This window comes from Glycine soja, chromosome 2 (genome assembly GCF_004193775.1).
Source record: "Glycine soja cultivar W05 chromosome 2, ASM419377v2, whole genome shotgun sequence".
Taxonomy (NCBI): Eukaryota; Viridiplantae; Streptophyta; class Magnoliopsida; order Fabales; family Fabaceae; genus Glycine; species Glycine soja.
Genome location: NC_041003.1, coordinates 40157904 through 40177575, shown reverse-complemented (window position 1 = coordinate 40177575; position 19672 = coordinate 40157904). Strand labels below are relative to the sequence as shown.

The 19672-nt window shown below is 29.7% G+C and overlaps 1 long non-coding RNA gene across 1 annotated transcript; it reads left to right on the top strand.

Moving 5' to 3' along the window:
• The first annotated feature begins 7513 nt into the window (after positions 1-7513).
• Positions 7514-8450, top strand: LOC114371662. Its single transcript, XR_003658066.1, has 3 exons — positions 7514-7569; positions 7671-7751; positions 8408-8450. It is a non-coding gene; the product is annotated as an uncharacterized LOC114371662 (long non-coding RNA).
• The last annotated feature ends 11222 nt before the right edge of the window (positions 8451-19672 follow it).

Genomic DNA, 19672 nt, shown 5'->3' with positions numbered 1-19672 from the left:
TAAATTAACGATAAAAAAGTATTACATTAGAAGAAGATAAAAAAAAAAAGATGAAACTACAAAAAAAAAGTTATTTACAGCAAGAATATATTCCAACCAGTGTTATGTCAAATATTAATTCGTGTGAATCATAAAGATGACCAAAATAGGTATTGTCTCTTTTAAGAAAGTCTTCTTCTATGCATGACTAAAAATCAAATCCTGGAACTAAACGAAGAAGAGATTTAAAGAATATCATAACTAATTTTAAAAAATAATTCCCTTGAAAAAATTAATTAATGGAAGAGTCATTCTTTTTTTTATGAAAGAAGGGAAACATTTAAACAACCTGAAAAGAAAATAGAACTGAAGAAATGAAACTGAGACTAAATATGTAAAAAAACATTCAAAAAAGTTAAAAAAAGATAAAAATTTACCTTAAATAATTTATGTTTCTTGTTTGCATTTATTTCTTCATTGAAACTAGATAAAACAAGAATAAAAATATTAGCATTAATTATTCTAGAAAGAAACAATGCAAACAATAAATAAAAAACAACAGAAATACTTAGAAAAAAAGAAAAAATCATATAATCATACCTTTTAGAAAAAAAATGCACATCAAATGAAAGATAAATTGTTTGAAAAAAAGAGAAAAATTATTATTAAAGAAAAAGAAAATATATAAATTAAAAAAGAAAAAAAATATAAACTAAACCTTAAAGTAGAGAAAGAATTTAACAAAAATAAAACAATGCATTTGTTCCATCGAAACTGATTAAAATAAAAAATGTCAATAATTAGCTATTTAAAATGAAAATAATAGTAGATTGAAAGTGAAGAAAATGTAAAATAACATTAACAAATAAATTTTCAATACTAAATATTAAACAAATTGTGTAAAAAACATTCAAATAAAATTGAAAAAGATGAAAAAAAATTGCCGTAGACAAAGAATAAAAAGATTGATGCATTTATGTTTCTTATTTATATTAATCGATCTCTCCATTGAAATTGAATGAAACGAAAGAAATAAAAAATGTGGGTAATTAGCTATTTCAAAAGAAAAAAATAACAATTTACACTCAGATTCTTATAATTGAAAATCAAATCATGTAAGATTTGTTAAAGTTTCAAAAGAGGATTGATCATAGGAATAAAAAAAAAGATGGGAAAGAAGAACAGAATGACGAAACATAAGAATGGGAGAAAGAGAATATTGTGTGATTTTCATTTAAAATCTAAATTTATAAATACCAAAAAGAAGTATAAAAGAAGGCATAACACCAAAATTTACATACTAATATGTAATAATTAAATTATTATTATTATTGATCCATCCATTATGACTTAAATCTTTGTATTTGTGCACGTATTATAAAATAATTGATGAAAATATTATTTTTTATTTATTATGATAGAAAAAAAATCATTTTAAGATTTAAAATATATGAATTAATCATCAATTAATTGTAACATTTATTAACTAATAATTGAATTAATCAATCAATTATATATTTTTTACTAATCAATTATATATAAGAGATTTTAAGTACGTAGGGCATTATAATAAATATTTTTATTTATTAATAAAAATGAAATATAGTCTACAATTAGTGTATACAAGACACCCTTAACTTGTTTGTTAATAATTAAGCTATACTGAATTAATAACAATAATTTAGTTTATATCTTTTAAAATCAAAATAATAATAATATGAAAGGTAATCAATCAATTATATAATATTTTATGTAAAGATAAATTTGATCATAATTCAATTAATCAATCAATTATATGTTTAGATATTTATGAAAAGATAGTTATTTACAAAAATAGAATAATAATTAAATAATATCCTAATAGAATTGAAAGAATATATAATAAAAATGTTTTTTTATACAAAATCTACTATATTATTTATATAAAACAAGATTTGATTCTATGGGTGATGTCACATGAAAATTCCATATTCATTCTTTTCAAAAATATTAAATAATATTACTCAATTGTTAATTTAAATAAATATAATTATAATAATTAAGAAAATTTGTGTAATTGTGTAAATTAAAACATTCAGATTTTATTATTATTCTATTTATTCAATTGACAATCAAATTCAGATTTTGTTATACAAAATATTTGTATTGCATTTTAATAATGGATAAAATTGATGTTCTTTTAAACTTGATGTTTAATGGGATGGTAGAACTATATATAATAGCCCCAGATCATCCATGGCTCAATGTCATCTACAAACACCAAAAGAAAATATGTTGCACAAAGTATTAGTTTGAACTATATAAAATATGACTATAAAAGAAGAATAAGAAAAACCTAACATTATGATCTTATTAAGGCTTCCTTAAAAAAAAGATCTATACAAAATTAAAAAGTGATCAACGACTTACCTTTAGCAATAACAAAACCTCCTAGCACAAATACCAATTGCAGGAACAAGGTACCCAGTGTATTAGCAACAACTAGTGTTCTACCAGCTGCAGCAAGGAACCGAAATAAAGAGAGAGCCATCTGATGAATGCCAAATAATGCCAAGAATTATCGGATAAATCTGATGAAACAAAGTGACAATTGTGAATTAAGAAATTGTTATCATTCTAGCCTATAAAAAGAAAGTTAAAACGATTATAGCCTAAAAAGAAAGGAAGAAATACATTGGAAAGTTGGCTTAAATTGGTTTCCAGTGCCTAATTGTAAACCAATATTAATTACCTGCTAGCAGAAGGAGCAAACCCTATGGTGTAATATGTATGGGCAATCCATATCCCTAATTCCATAATGTACAGAGGGATCCTGAGAAGCCATATAGGCAAACCAAATGCCCATGCAGGGTAGAACCTGAAATCCCTTTGTTTGTAAAAGACAGGAAGCCTAAAAACAGTCATAGATATCTCCTATGATGTATGGTCAGAACTCAGAATGCCATAGTAATGAATGAATTCATAGATTAAAAATGGAGTAAAGTAAGAAATCAATTTCTCTTATAGTACGTTTGGATAGAAAATTTGAACTGAGGAAAGTAATTTATTAGATAATTTAAATTTTTGTAATCTAAAATTCATTATTTGGATGTTTATTTATGAAGAATTAAAATTTTTAGAATTTTAAACAACTAAAAATGTGGAATTTCAATTTCCTTCTAAAAGGTGAGAAATTGAAATTCTCTTCTTGATAGAAGAATCTTCTAAAACCTTTGTGTATTTCCTTTATAACATTCATCCTCTCTTTCACCTGAAAGTTTCCCAAATCTCGTTTTCGAACTTGCAACTCTTTCCTCACACGATGATCATCTTCCTCAAGAAACATCGTCTGAGCTCGTGGAGCATCGAGCGAGTGTAGGCGTAGGGGGACATGTAGAATTGCGCCTGCCAGTCAGGGGAGCAGTCGTCACTATCCATCACGCAACAGAGGTGCTCGCCGGCGCGGAGGATCTGGGTCATGCCTTGCGCCGTTGACTGAATGTTGTGGTCGGGTACGTTGGTGTATGTTGTTGTGTCCCAGTTCCCCTGCGACTTCCCATGCCGCATCAATATTCTTCTCTTTGGAAGCACACCAACCATATTTTCTCTTCTCTTTGCATTCATTTTCTTTCACCCTCACAATTTTAATTTTTTTTATTCAAAAACAAATTTTTTAAAATAAAATAATTTCAATTGAAGTATTTAAAATTCATAGAATTTAAAATTTTAAATTCCCTCATCCAAACACACTTTTAGCTTTTTTTTAAATACTTGCACACAACAAGATAAATTTGTTTCAAGCGTTAGTTACTTCTATTCTATGAACTTCAAGCATTGTTAAACATCGTTTTTATCTTTTACAGCCAAATACAAACCCTAGAATTAATGCACCTATAGTTGGAAAGGTGCTTCTCAAATCTAGAGGCTTATATACAGAAGAATATTGGTTTTGGATCTGCATTGGAGCCTTGCTAGGGTTTTCTCTTCTCTTCAATCTCTTATTCATTGTTGTTTTAACTTATTTGAATCGTAAGTCATGTCCTTTTGATTTCCAAAATCTTCAACTGAGTAAACTTTGCACCTCTGATTAAACGCTTTTAATGTCAAACCAAAATTTCAGCTTTGGGTGATTCAAAAGCAGTCATTACCGATGAAGGTGACAAAAAGAATAACAAGTCATCCTCTAGACAACATATTCTTGAAGGTTTTCAAACTTATCTACTTTTCCTTTATTTCTTGGTGATACAAAGTGCATCTCATTGTTATTTATCTAGGTAGTAAATAATCAGCAGCATTATTTTTTATTAAAAAACATGTTCACGGTAATTTAGTTGCTATAGTTTTATTAGTTTTTCAATACAATTATTTTCTTCATTTTGCTATGAAAATTTTAGAAAAATGTTAGTTCCACGCAGTTCTCATGCAATTCAATGACACCATTTCCTTTCATGCTGCTAATCCTTTTTGAAAAATAGCAGGTACAGACATAGCAGTGAAAGAATCTTCAGAAATGGCTAGTTCTTTGAACCAAGAACCAAGAAGGGGAATGGTTCTACCATTTCAACCTCTTTCACTTGCATTCAATCATATTAGCTACTATGTAGATATGCCTGCAGTAAGTCTCTAAATCCTACAAAGTGCTTTCATATCTGTTTTCCTTACACTCGCATGTTATGATTACAAAAATTTCCTTCTTGCAGATGTCCTATCTATCCCTATATTATTTTTGTTTTAACATCATTCAATCATATTAACCACCACTTTGAATTCACGAGAGCTTAGCTTTCTTGAATACATAACAATAAATATAAAATCTCTTGTTCAACTCTTAAGGTCATGTAAATTGTTCTTGAAAAATTCAATGCTCTTATATGTTTATCAAAATTGTTAGAAAAAGTTAAATTTAATTCAAGCTTATTTTTTTCTTCATAGTAAATCTTCTGGTTTTGTTTTTTTTTTTTACTTCTATTACATCAGGAAATGAGGAGTCGAGGAATCAATAAAAATTGACTTCAACTGCTACAAGATGTTAGCGGTGCTTTTAGACCAGGAATTTTGACAGCACTTGTGGGTGTTAGTGGTGCTGGAAAGACAACCCTTAGTGTGTTTGGATGGAGCAATTGAGCAGGAGAATTCATTTTTCAAGGAATTTAAAAGGATTCATGATAAAATAGTTTGTTTGGATAGAATATTTGAAAAGAGATTTAATTTTTGGTATTTTTATGAATCATTTTGATTGACTAAAACAGTGGGATTCCAAATTCTCTCAAAAAATAAAGAATTTAAAATTCTTTTTCGGAAATGCTCACTTTAACTCACATTCTTGCTCACGAATCTTTCTCACTCAATACTCGCAACTACGGGTGACCAAAGTTTTTACAGCCGACATCGACATAAGTTGTTTTTCACTAACGTTGGCCGAGGTTTTTTCGGTTAGAATTTTTTTTGTATGATGTCAACCAAAGCTATTTTTTGCCGATATCGGCTAAGATTTTTTTTAGATGATGTTAGTTAGGGTTATTTTTTCATTGACGTCAGTCATGAGAATTGTTTGCTGACGTCGGCCAAGGATTTTTTTGGTTGTTGACGTCCTGGTTTTTTCAGTTGATATTGACTAATGATTTTTTTGGCCGACATTGGCTATATTTTTTTGGCCGACATCGGTCATGGCTAACTTTTTAGTAGACACCTGTTAGGGTTTTTCAGCTGACGTCAGTTAGGTTTTTCCAGCCAACATCAGCTAAAGCTATTTTTTAGCCAATATCGGCTAGGGTTATTTTTTAGCCGATGTTAACTAGGGTGTTTTGGCTGATGTCAACTGGATTTTCTTAACCGATATCGGATTTTTTTTTCTAACATCAACTAGGGTTTTCTGACTGACATCAACCAGAGCTATTTCTTAACCACATTAGCTAGGTTTTTTTTATTGATGTTGGCTAGGATTTTTTCTACTAACACCAGCTAGGTATTTTTGACCGACATCGGGCATGACTATTTTTAGTCGACATTGACTAGGTTCTTACAGTTGACATCCACTAGAGTTTTTTGGTCGACATCGGTCAAAGCTATTTTTTAACCAACATCAGCCAAGGCTGTTTTTATAGCCGATGTTGGGTAGGGTTTTTTGTCCAACATTGGTCAGGGCTATTTTTTAGCCAACTTTGACTAATGATGTTTTTCGGCCGACATCGGGTAGGTTCTATTGGTCAGCATCGACCAAGCTATTTTTTAGCCGATGTTCAGTAGATTTTTTTGTCAATGCCTGCTAGGATTTTCTAGGCCGACGTTGGCTAAAAATAGCCTTGGTGAATGTCATTCGAAAAGACCCTAGCCGGTGTCGGCCAAACAAACCCTAACTGACGTTGGTAAAAAAACCTAGCCAACATTGACTGAAAAATAGACTCAACCAACGTTAATCGAAAAATAGCCCCGGTTGACGTCAGCTGACAAATATTTCTGGCATACTTTGACAAAAAAAACCTTATTTGATGTCGACCAAAAAATAGCCTTGGTTGATGTCGGTTTAAAAATATCACTGGTTGTGGTCAGACAAAACAATCCTAGTTAAAATTATCAATATTTTGTATTTTTAAATTATTAAAAATTGAAAAATATTTTTTAATTAATATTTCAAAATTAGATTGGGTTTGTTTTCTATAAAGTTTAATATTAAAATTTCATCTATTTAAAATATAAAATTGAAATTTTAAACAAAGAATTTAAAATTGAAGAAATTTAAATTAATTTATCCAAACAAGCATTTGAACAATGAAGGAAATTAAAATCAAAGCAATTTAAATTTTTTACATTTCAAATTTGCTTAAATTTTGAAATTTCTGATCCAAACACAAGGTTATAGATGTATTAGTTGGAAGAAAAACAAGTGGATGCATTGAAGGAAGTATTACCATCTCATGTTTCCCAAAGAACCAAGCTAACATTTGCTAATAGAATATTTTGAAGTGAGTATTGAATACGCAGAAGGCTTTGTGTACCGCTCTTACAATTATGTTTAGTGTTCTATTAAGTCACAGTCTTTCACGTTAAAATTTGCATTCCAGTTACTATTCCATTTTGATGTTTGCTTGATAAATTTTATTGGCAGTAAACAACAAGATTTGATGAATCTTGTGGGAACCATGTATGCTGCTATGCGTTTTCTTGGAGCCATGAATGCTTCATCAGTTCAACCAGTTGTTGCTATCGAAAGAACTATCTTCTATCATTAATGTTTATGGTATTTTCCTGAGTTGAAACCTGGCAGAAAAGGAGATTCTTCTCACAATCAGGGCATGTGTAGAAAATTTGTACCTTATTATAATTTAGCACTAGGTTGTCAACAATTCCTTTGTACCTCTGTTTTTAGTTCTGATTGTCCTGTATATGTCCACACACTATAGTCTTTCAGAGGTCCTTGGGGTGCACTTTCACCTATCCCTGAGAATAATGTTATTGCTGTCAATACTCAGGTTTGTAATTGTTTTTGAGTGTTTGTCACAATAATTTGTTTGTTATTTCAAGATTCAATTTGTGTCAATAATTTTTTGTTTAATTATAGGGGGATCTGTTTTTGCCGCATCTGGTGATTCTTGTGCATATTGTTGGGATGTGGTATGTAATTATGTATTCATGGAAGGTGAATATAATTCTTGGATGACTTTATTTATAACTATATTTGTGTTGATACTAGACTAACATGTTAATGTTTCTAGGAAACTGGTAAAGTGAAAATGGTATTCAAGGGGCACATGGACTATTTGTATTGTATAGTTGCTCGCAACTCATCAAATCAGGTCTTGATTGTTGACCTTATTGTCATTTAAACTTGATGATAATTATTAAGTGAGAAATAAACCCAAAGGTGGAGAATGGAGTTTGCATCTTGCATAGACACTGGTTTGAACTTTATTAAATAAAGGGGAGCATTTTACAAGCTTTTACAAGACATAGTGGTCCTAGTGGAGATAATGATATTATTATAAAATAAGGAGAGTGGAGAGATTACCTTAAGTTTTATTATTTAAAATAAATTTATTTGGTTTTTTTTTTTTGCACTATATATGATGTCTTTATTAGTCGTAAAGTTATATTTAATACTTTTTGGAACATATACAAAACATAGACAAGGCAATAGTTATATGTACCATATAAAAAGGTATTGAAGGGGGAGATGAGAAAAAGGAGAGATATATATTGTTGAAGCAACTAGAGATCTTTTCTGCATAAATAATTTATAGTTTCTACACAAAATGTTAAAATTTTAAACTAGTAATAGAATTTAAAGTTCCATTATTGTTCTCGTGGTAGAAAATATGAGGGTTAGTATTTTAAAATCATGACTGCTAAAGCATATTCTCTGTTGCTATTTCTCTTTTGCTTAGTGATCTTGTTGTCATTCCACATTATTTCTAGGTTTTTAACTGTTGATTCTTTCTCATCAATGTTTTAGATCATAACAGGTTCGGAGGATGGGACAACACTAATTTGGGTATTATTCATTTTTCAGCACAAGTTACTAAAGTTGAACAAACTACATTAATCATATTACTTTTTTATGTAAATTAATTGGTTATTGAAATATATTGGTATAGATTTATTGGGTACTTACATTTTTGTGGCTTATTTACCATATTTAGTAGATTGCAAAAGTGGAAAGTGTACGCAAGTGATTGATCCAACAAGAGATTTGAAATTAAAGGGATCTACTTCATGGGTTGGTTGTGTTGCTTTAGATGCAAGTGGAAGTCGGTTGGTAAGAGCATAAATCTTATTTTATAATTTCATTGCCATTTCCCTTCATATTTTCGCTTTACACATGCTAATTTGGTAAGAGAAATACAAATGTTCAGACAAAATGTTGATCGCTTATGGGCATAACTATAGATGCAGTTGATGTGATGTTATGAGAACAAATATTAGACAATGTTTTGTTCTTTAGAAGCCAAAATAAATTATGCATGTAATGCCTTGTTATCGATATATGGTGCATTAACTATTAAGACTTGTTTGGATAACTGTTATTTCTCAGGGTTGAGAATAGTGCACAGTTCAATGTCGTAGATGTAGCGGTAGGGAAGTCGCTGCTATTTAGTTTTACTGAAAATGCTCTCCAAAAACGTGTCGCCTATCTCTTCCATTTGGCATCGCTATTGTGCATCTCTCTCGTGTCTCTGTCACACCACTTCTTACCATCTCTGGCGGAGTGTGCGACCCGTTTTGCTGTTTTTTAGCTTCCCTGTTCTATGACTTTTGCCCTTGTTTCCCCTTTGTTCTGTTGATCTGCCCTAGTTTAGAGTAGCAAATATACATTGTATAATGCAATATAATAGAGACAAATATATAAAATATAATAATTAAATAAAATATACATAGATATGAAAAAAAAATATAGAATAGCAGTCATCCTGCTTTAGTGTTTTTGGGGTTAGCCGCTAGCTAGGATTTAAAACATTGTTATATCTAATAATGATTTATTTTGTCCTATGCAATTATAAGTATTATGTGATAAAGCTATTTTTGCTAATAATTTTTTTTATTTCATCTATAAAAAAACACATGTTTCTAGCAAGAATAATCTTCACATTTTAATCAATTCACATTTAACTTGTAACATTTTTCTAAAATCATTCTAGCAAAAGATCACACCACCACTACTACAAAAAGCAGTTTTAACATCGGCCTATTAACATCGGTTTTGGACAAAATTGATGTTAAGTTAAACGCGGTGGCATATTTGTAAATAAAGTATCCTTCTTAACATCAATGTTCCAAAAAACCGATGTTAATGCATACACGTTAACATCGGTTTTTCAAAAACCGATGTTAACTAATGATGTTAACATCGGTTTTTCAAAAATCGATGTTAACGTTTTTCAAAAAACCGATGTTAACGTATGATATGTTAACATCTGTGGATTAACATCGGTTTTTTGAAGAAAACCGATGTTGTACTTATAATTTAAAATAAGAGAACACGAGCCCTAGTACTTTCCTCGCGCTTTGTTTTTCTTCTTCTTCCTCGCGCTCCGATTTTCTTCTTCTTCCTCGCGCTCCGGTTTTCTTGTTCTTCTTCACGACCTCACGGTACAGGCTTTTGTAACTGCATGTTACCCAGGTATAGCCTCATGGTACAGGGTTTTGTTCTTCGCGACCTCACGGTACAAGGTCTTGTTCCTGTTGTTATTTGTTCGTTTCTTCTCCTTTTCTTCTTCTTTGTAACTGCACGTTACCCAGGTGGTCACTGCAAGGAGGTTTGTGCTTGCAAGTTGCAAGGTGCCCAAGGTGGTGACTTTCAGTCCGTTGGTGTTCACAAGGTGCTTCGTGCTCCCAAGGTGCCTATTTTATAATTTTGGTTATATCTGGTTTATGAGTCCGACTTCAGCATTCAACACTAATACCAACACTGCAGTTTCAGTCAGGTAATTCCTTCTCTGCAATTTCTTGAAATGAGCTCTGTTAAGTTAAACCCCATATGACTGTTTTTCACCACCCCCATACTCCACAGTTAACCCCCATGCTTCAGACTACCTTACTTTAGTTAGGGTTTGTGCAAGTAAACTTCAAACGACTGTAACTTTTGATAGGAATGTCAGTTTGAGGCCCATAATATGTCAAAACGCTCGAAATTGAAAGAGGAATCCCAAGGCAAATTCCTGTAGGGGACTTGGTCAACCAATTTTTCCAAAAAAAACGCCTCTAAGTAGCTGAAAAATAGGATTTAAGATTCAACCACCGATTTTTCCAAAAGTTTCAAGTTTTGTTACTCTATAATCACTGGCGGTACTATTCCTTTAATTCAGCAAATTACCTCTCAGTTGAACTCAAAATTCTCTGCAGGTTATCGTACATTATATTCCTGCCATTGACCAATGGGCATATGCTTTGACTAAACCCCTATCTCCTACTAGGTTCATTTTTCTAAGGACCAAACTCAATGTTATTAAGTTTGTTTCAAAGACTCAACTACACACTCACTTAATTATGACAGTTACCAAGTTAACCACAGACATTAAATCAGAAGCTTAACCATAGACATTAAGTTGTATATGCCAAGTTCTAATATTTATTTTCTCTTCTTTGGATTTTGGTTGCTTCTCTGTGGTAGATTTAGTTGCAAGGCGTAAGGAGTACCTCTGCCTTGGTGGTTTGCTTTCTTCTGGGTTGTCCATTCATCAATTGCACTCTTCAAGTTTGAGGTAACTAGCAATGCTATTCTATTCTTTTAGTGTGACTGATAAGCAATATTATTAATAGAAATATCATGTATTAGATATATTCTATTATGGATAATAAACAAGTAAATCCTAATGTTGAACTTTAGGTTACTTAATTAGTTTACCGTACTTTGCATTACATTTTTTACAATTGTTGTTTCATTTTAACGTTGAATAACCTTTGTTGATAGTTATTCATAATTATCAATTGATTTTTTTACAATTAATAGTTTACTAGCTAGTTTTCTGCTAAAACCTATTTGAAAGCAGAATGCAAATCATATATGCTGTGTGGTCTGATTTTAAATTTACAGGTTAAATTTTGGTTTTTTTTGCAAAAACAGAGAGAGTATTTTTAAAAAAATTCCTGAAAACAACATTGATTATTTGTAAAAAAAATCAATGTTAACGTACGTTAACATCGGTTTTTCCAAAAAACCGATGTTAACTGTCAACATTAACACATACGTTAACATCGGTTTTTTCAAAAAACCAATGTTAATTGTCAACATTAATACATTTTTTTGGATATAATTCTTATTATCAACGTCGGTTATTTAAATAACCAATGTTGTAAATTTAACGTTAACATCGGTTTTTTAAAATTGATGTTAATGATAATACATTCAACATCGGCACTTTCAACATCGGTTAAAAACCGATGTTAAAAGTCATAGATAATCGATGTTGAAAGTATATTTTCTAATAGTACACAAGAAATTTCTGACAACTAATAAGATGTTACTTGTATTCATGGTGTTCCCCTTAGGTGTATGAGAAGGACATTGCCATGTTTTGCTTTGGATTTTAATGACATCAGTGTCCTTTTCTTAATGTCTTCTAATTATTTATTGGCTTTTTGGCATTGCATGTAAGTTATATTAACATATTACATTGGATCCTCAGTTTGCTATTTCTAACTGTCTTTTTGGCATTGCATGTGAGTTATATTTACTGGGTTTTTTTTACAGAATGATGAAATGGGGAACTTGTTCATCATTATATAATTATTACATGATAATGAGGAAAATGGATGGTAGGGGCCTAGTGGGGAATTCATATGAGCGGTAACAATTAGACAAGTATTTTACTATGGAGGTTTTAAAGCAATGCAAATTTTGCAGAATAAGTGAGGGAATAAGATATTCTAAGGGCTCTAACTGAGAACAATTTTAGAATTGGAGGGGCAAGGGGTAAAGGAACCTCACAATAAACTGATACTTAAGGTGATTACTATCTTAATATTTAGAGTAAATAGTCACTTTTGTCCCTGAATGTGTAATTCTCTGACAAATATGTCTCTGAAAGATGAAAATACAAAATTTAGTCTCAGAAAGTGTAAAAAGTGCGACAAATATATCTGGCCATTGACTTTCGTCCGTCACCATTAATAAAATAGTCTATGTGGCACAGAAGGATAAATTTGTCACTAAAATGATTATCAATGTGATCATATTTAATTGTCAGCATAGGGGCGTATTTATCATATAATATTTTTTTGATTTTTCGTTTTCCCACTCTGCTAACAAATATGTCCCTAAAAGATAAAAATACAAAGTTTAGTCTCTGAAAGTGTAAAAAGTGTAATAAATATATCCAAAGGTTAATAGTAGATTGTGATAATTTGAAAAAAAAATTATAATGATTAAGACAAATTTTTTTTAACAAACTCGTAAATTAAATTGAGTCTAAAAGAAAAAAGAATAGTTGTTTTATAAACTATAAATAATTTTTTTACACTCTCATGCTTGATGAAAGGTTCAAGTAAAAAAAAATGTTTATTGTAAAGCATTATAGTTAAATTAGCTCCATGAATAATTTTTAGGGAAAATTGCAAATGCAATGACACTTTTAATTTGTAAAAAACACTCCCCTCCTTTGGAATGATTTTTTTTCAAGATTATGATTTTTTAAATGATCAGTCAATAAAAAATAATTGTGTATGATTTAAAAAAAAATAAAAATCAACAAACTTTTATTATAATTTGCCATTTGATGTCATTGCACATACTAATAGACATTCATATTTTATTATGAAAAAATTATTTTAAAAAAATTAAATAAATAGTGTTTGATTAAATAGAAATAATGATTTTCTTATTGTTTTACTGTAATTTTTTTTACTTTTTTTTCTGTGTTGATAACATTTATTCGAGAGTTAACAACCAAAGGATTGATTTTTTTTGTAGTTGAAGAAAAGTAAGAAGAATTCGCCAAAGCAATAAAAATTCATTTCCATTGATAATATTTTATGCATGTCTCAACCGTTGATAAAACTTAAAAATTATATAATGGAAAAAGACACTTACCGGTGTGATATAGCTCTCCCAAAATTTTGTCGCAATCATTATAAATTTTTTAAAATTATAATAATTAGTCACGATCTATTATTAACATCCGGATATATTTGTTACATTTTTCATACTTTCAGGGACTAAATTTTGCATTTTCATCTTTCAGGGACGCATTTGTCAGCAAAGTGGGAAGACGACAAGTAAAAAAAATATTATACGACAAAAATACGTCCCTATGCTGACAATTAGAGATGACCACGCTAGTAATCATTTCAGTGACAAATTTATCCCTCTATGTCACGTAGGCTATTTTATTAACGGTGATGGACGGAAGTGAACGGCCGAATATATTTGTCGCACTTTTTATACTTTCGGGGACTAAATTTTGTATTTTCATCTTTCAGAGACGCATTTGTCAGTGAATTACACATTCAGGGACAAAAGTGGTTATTTATCCTAATATTTATTAGTAAAAGGAAATTACTGGTGAATTACATATCAAGAGATTTATGCCATATCACCTAGTTTTTGGATTCCTATGTCTTTTCCTTTCTAAATTTAATTTACTCATTATGAGTTAGTTTCAGGAGTTGATATTTGTACAAACATTTGTATTTGTTTCTCCTTTGGGTATATGAACATCCCTTGTGTCTCCTTTTAGTTTTTTCAGTTTCAGGAGTTCAAGTTAAGATCAAGGGACTCTATGAAAGTAAGCCCACCAGTAGTTGCAACATGGCTTTTGTGCATCAATGGTAATTGTGTATACAACATATTCTACTGGAACTAACAAATATACCGTGCACTTTCTTCACTCTACATGTTGAAGTTCCTCAGAGCCACTGGCATTGAAGGATGTATGTCATTAGATGGAGTTGTGCTTTCAATCACAGGTACCTATAATATAGTTTTTATTTTTTATTATATAAGAACCTACAATATAGTTAATTTTATTAACAACTAGAGTAGTGGAATTAATTTTCTTGTGGTACTTTCTCAGGAGTGGAGGCAATGTATGTTGCCTTGGGTCATTTTTCTGCACTCTCAATAAAGGTAAATAGAGATTTGAGAGTGTAGAATAAATGAATGATTAACTTGATCCTAGTATGCTATTCTGTCATACCGAAATGATATGTGTTTTAATAGTCTCCCTTAATCTTAGGTAGCTTTCACATGTCTAGTGTATCCCTGCCTGATTTTGGCATATATAGGCGAGACCACATTTCTCTCTAAGCACCATCATGACATTCAAGAAAGTTTCTACAAAGCCATACCAGGCAAGAAATTATTTCAAGAAACCACAAGCTGCTAAGGTTATTTATGGCCTCTCTAGTGTAAGTGTGCTACTATTTTTCTGTAGAAACTATATTTTGGCTAGTTTTCATAGTGGCCACTCTTGCTGCCATTGTTGGAAGTCAAGCAGTGATTTTCGACAACCTTTTCCATTGTAAGCCAGTGTTGTGCACTAAATTGTTTTCCTCAGGTTAAGATTGTTCATACTTTAAGCAATGAGTTATAGTCTAGTTTGCTACCTTTTGGTTCTTCCAACACCACCCCGTCTTTTTATTTCTTATTAGTATTTTTTTTGTAAAATGAAGAATGTTTCAGTGTTCTAGTGTTTAGCAAGTTGTGGAAGCTAATCAATGTATATCGATAGTGTAGTTTCAACTTTCAATTATTTAATTAATTAGTACTTGAAAATTATTGGTAGGATCTATGCACTATGTCATAGTAGAAAACCTATGTGTTACCTACTAATGCCTAGATACCAGTAAGGTTGTGAACCAAAATGAAGTTATTCTTGCTTAAATTGTGGGATACTTAATCTAACGTGTTATTTTAATTTTTTTACCAGCACAAGCTTGCACAAAGATCAGAGAGAGTGAAATGTATGGATCTACATCGAACAATGGTAATGCCTCTTCTGCTGCTATTGTTTTCTTTCTGAATTCAATTCCTGATGTGAAGCTAACATCATAATTGGGAATATCTGTAGTTTGTAAGGATTTAGTCACTAATAGTGATGTTATTTATACAAGTTTACTGTTGACATCATTTAATTAATTGCTTCATGCAACCTTCTTAATTTAGGACTATTGGGTTCAAATTTGCTAATATCATGTAATAATTACTGTTGGGTTCAAACTTTACCATTGTTTTTTATATAAAAAAAATGTGTTTATTTGTCTAATAAGTGACGAGTCTTAATAAGAAGCATGTTGCATATTTTGTATTTCCAAAGGTATTGTATCTTTTGCTTATTGCTATTGTTGTACACCTTATTCAGTATTTTGTCTTATATTTTTTATAGCTTGTGTATTCAATCTATTCTTTATTATTTTTTTATTTTTCTATTAATTTATAAACAATGATGTCTCATATTGTAGGAAGATAACAAGTTGTGACTTGTGAAAAATAGTCTATATATTTTATTTTTCTATTTATTTTTTTTTAAAAGACATTTTAAGACGATTCTCAAAAACTATCATAGAATATCTACGTTTATTTTAATTTATTTTTTGAAAATAAAAAACATTCTAAGACGGTTCTTCAAAAAACCGTCTTAGACCGTAGACATTCTAAAACTATTTTTGGAAAAACCGTCTTAGAATCCTGAATTTATTTTAATTTTTTTAAAAATATTCTAAGACGATTATTTGAAAAATTATCTTAAATTATAAATAAAATCGTCTTAATATTCTTAATTTTTTATTTTTTTAAAAATACATTTTAAGACGATTATTTGCCTAAAATTCATCTTAAAATTATAATTTTTTTAAGACGGTTTTTTAACAAATGTCATGAAAAGTTAAAACTTTTCATGACATCAACTTCAAAGACAGTTCATTAAATGTGTCAAAGAAGCGCCGTAGAAAATGTTTTATTCTATTATAAATTGATTATTTTGAACATTTTTTTTGTTATTATCAACTTCAAAATTTTTCAAATATAGTAGTTCTGTAACTGGTAACTGATTATTTTAATTGATGAAAAAATCCCATAAGATTTATGGTGATTTTGTGATATATATTTTTTGTTTTTGTTAATTTTAATGTTATATATATATATATATATATATATATATATATATATATATATATATTATAGTTTATAATTTTTTTATAATCAATTAATAATTTAATATATAAAATTGAATTGTTTTAAAATGCATAATTAAAGTAATCAAAATATACACGTTAATCTCATAATGGTCGTGATTTTAATTAGTGATGTTCATTATTTGAAAATTCAAATTTTCCATGTTTTTTAGGAAAGTATCATTATAAATAGTTTATTCAACGGATCACCAGCCTTGCAATTGTTTCTTCCTCTGCTACACCATGTCTTTTTCTTCTTATTACATTAAAGATAAGCATGTTCAAAATGGTTGAAAGGTATGAAAATTGCAATTTCAATTTTTTTTTTATGTTCTTTTCTTAAGCTAATATTCTAACAATTTTCATTCTCCTTTGTTGCTTTGATTCAGGTTGATATTGGTATTGACATAGGCGTGTTTTCCAAGATCACAAAGGACACATTTTGGCTGCTATATTAAGATATTTTCCAATATGATTTTGTGAGAAATTAGCATAGGTTTTAGTTTTTAGGAGGGTCATGCAAATTTTAGAAAATTCATGTGTATATGTAACATGTAATGAGCTATATCATATCAATAGAGCAGTAAAAAGATTATGTTTTTTTTTTTCCAAGGATTCATGGAAGATTATAAACTACTTAAAACTTTAAGACGCTAGTCTTACTTTTGTAGGTTTTGTATTATTTTACTAATTAAATTTAAAGAGAATTTTTGAACTTTTTTTATTATTATCATATTCAAACGTTTTTTAATTATAAGTCTTTCTAAATATAGCCTAACTAATTATTTCAATAATCAATCAATTACCAACTATAAAAAAAATATCTTGAGTAATCAATTATTAATTATATGGTAAGTATAGGATTGAAATTCCCTTCTTACCATCAAACCACACATATTGGGTTCAATCCCGATAAAAAAACATAAAAAAATTAATGAACAAGTATGGTAATTGTAATGATTATTTATTAATGTGATTATTTAATTAAAAATATTTAATTAGAACATTTCTAATTGATGATCAATTTATTTTGTTCCAAACTACTAATAAAACTAATAAGTATTTCAATTCAAATTTATAGCAAGTTTAAATATAAATTAGGAAATCTCGTGAGGGAAATCGCATGCTATTATTTAAGATCAATGATGCGTGAAACAAGGGATATTTATGTTTTACCATTAATGAGCATAAATGATATTACGTATATACATAAATTATACGGTATTTACGTCAGTTAAATTATATACGTATATTACATCCATTTATTACATTAACTTTTAGATTATTATCAAAGCGTCAATCCTCATAAAAAAATACTTAATTCTTGTGTGAAATGAAAATTATATATATAAAATACACAATTGTATTTAAATGTTCAAGATTATAAATAGTTGGTAGTTACATGACTAATTAAAAAAATTATATAGATTTTTATAATCTACCATTTATATATAATAGTATGCTCAAGATTATATTTTTTATTTATCACGTTAATTAAGTGTTCTTGCATGAAATCCTATTATAAAATTAGCCTTTTTTTTGTTGTTTTACCCTCTTTGGCTTGGTCTTTTACAAAAAAAGGAAACTTCTTAACTTTCTCTGCTTACAATCAGTCAATCATTAGTTTGATGTGTTAAAAATAGTAGAAAAATCCCATGCTATATTTTAAAATCAACGAAACGTGACATAAGTGATATTTATGTTTTAAGATTGGTAAAAAATGAATAACCATAAATGATACTTACATAAATTTGGGTATTCCACAACAGGAAACATAAATGGAGTAATATTTAGATAAAAGTATTTTACATGTGTGTGAGTAAGCATAAATGAAAAGTAAATTCCTCAAAAAAAATGACAAACAAAAATGAAATAAAGATATTTTTATCTATTCTTTGTAACTCATCTCATACCTCAAGAGATAAGATAAAAAAAAAATCATCAAATTCAATTAGTGCAACAAACAACTTGTTACAACAAGATAGAATAGAATAGTTACTTTATATTGTCTTATGTTTGTTATCAAATAATCCTATCTCTGTATATATTACCGTCAAAATTTAAATATATTTAACATGGATATGATATATCATTTTGTACTTTCCATATTAACATAATAGTTTAAATAAGTGTTTATCTCTTTCCATTTAGAGGCCGGCATTTTAACTAAATTCTTATTATCTCTTTTAATCAATCATTTTCAAAAGCCCTATGCCTGGTGGTATCAACTTTCGATGAGGGTGAGGAAAAAGATGTTTGAAGGTTTTGAGTTGGAAGGCTAAAATGCATGCTTCTCACACCTATAATTTTCCGATGATACTTTAGTAGTTCGGAAAAAGCGTTTGGATACTATTTTTGCCATAAAAGCTATCTTGCAACTATATGAGCTTGCTTCTGAACTAAAGGAGAAACTCCGCAAGAGTCAATTGGTGGGTATTCAAGTTAATGATGAATGGATCTGTTAGACGAAATCCTTATTGAATTGTAAAGTCAGATCACTCCCTTTTAAATACTTGTGGTTGCCTATTGGAGCAAACCACAAACGAAAAGCAACATGAGAACAAGTGTTTGGAAGAGACTGGCATCTTGGAATAACAAGTATATTTCTTTTGGTGGTAGAATTGTCTTGTCCAAATTTGTTCCTATTTCTCTTTCTCGATCTATTTTTTCCCTTCTTCAGAACTCTTCCAGGTATTATTTATTTCATTGAAAAACTTTGTAAATAGTTATATGGGGGAGGGAAGGGGAGAAGAAAAGAAAAATTCACTATGGGTCAAGTAGAGTAAGGTGTGTGTGTAGAAAAGGGAATGAGAGGTTTAGGGATTAAAACATTAAACTAATCAATTTGGCTATGCTAGGGAAGTGGTGGTGGAGAATAAATACTTAAACAAATTCTCTGTGGTATAAAATGTTATTGTATAAGTATGGGATAGGTAGGTGTTTTGGATAGGGAAGTTCATGGGGGTATGAGCTATGTCTGGTGGACAAATATTAATTTCCTACAAGGTGATGATTTGGACATGCATAAGGGTTGGATATCTAGGATCTTGCTTGGGAGAGTAGGTGATGGGAAGGAAACTTATTTTTGGCAGGACTACTGGGTGGTTTGGAA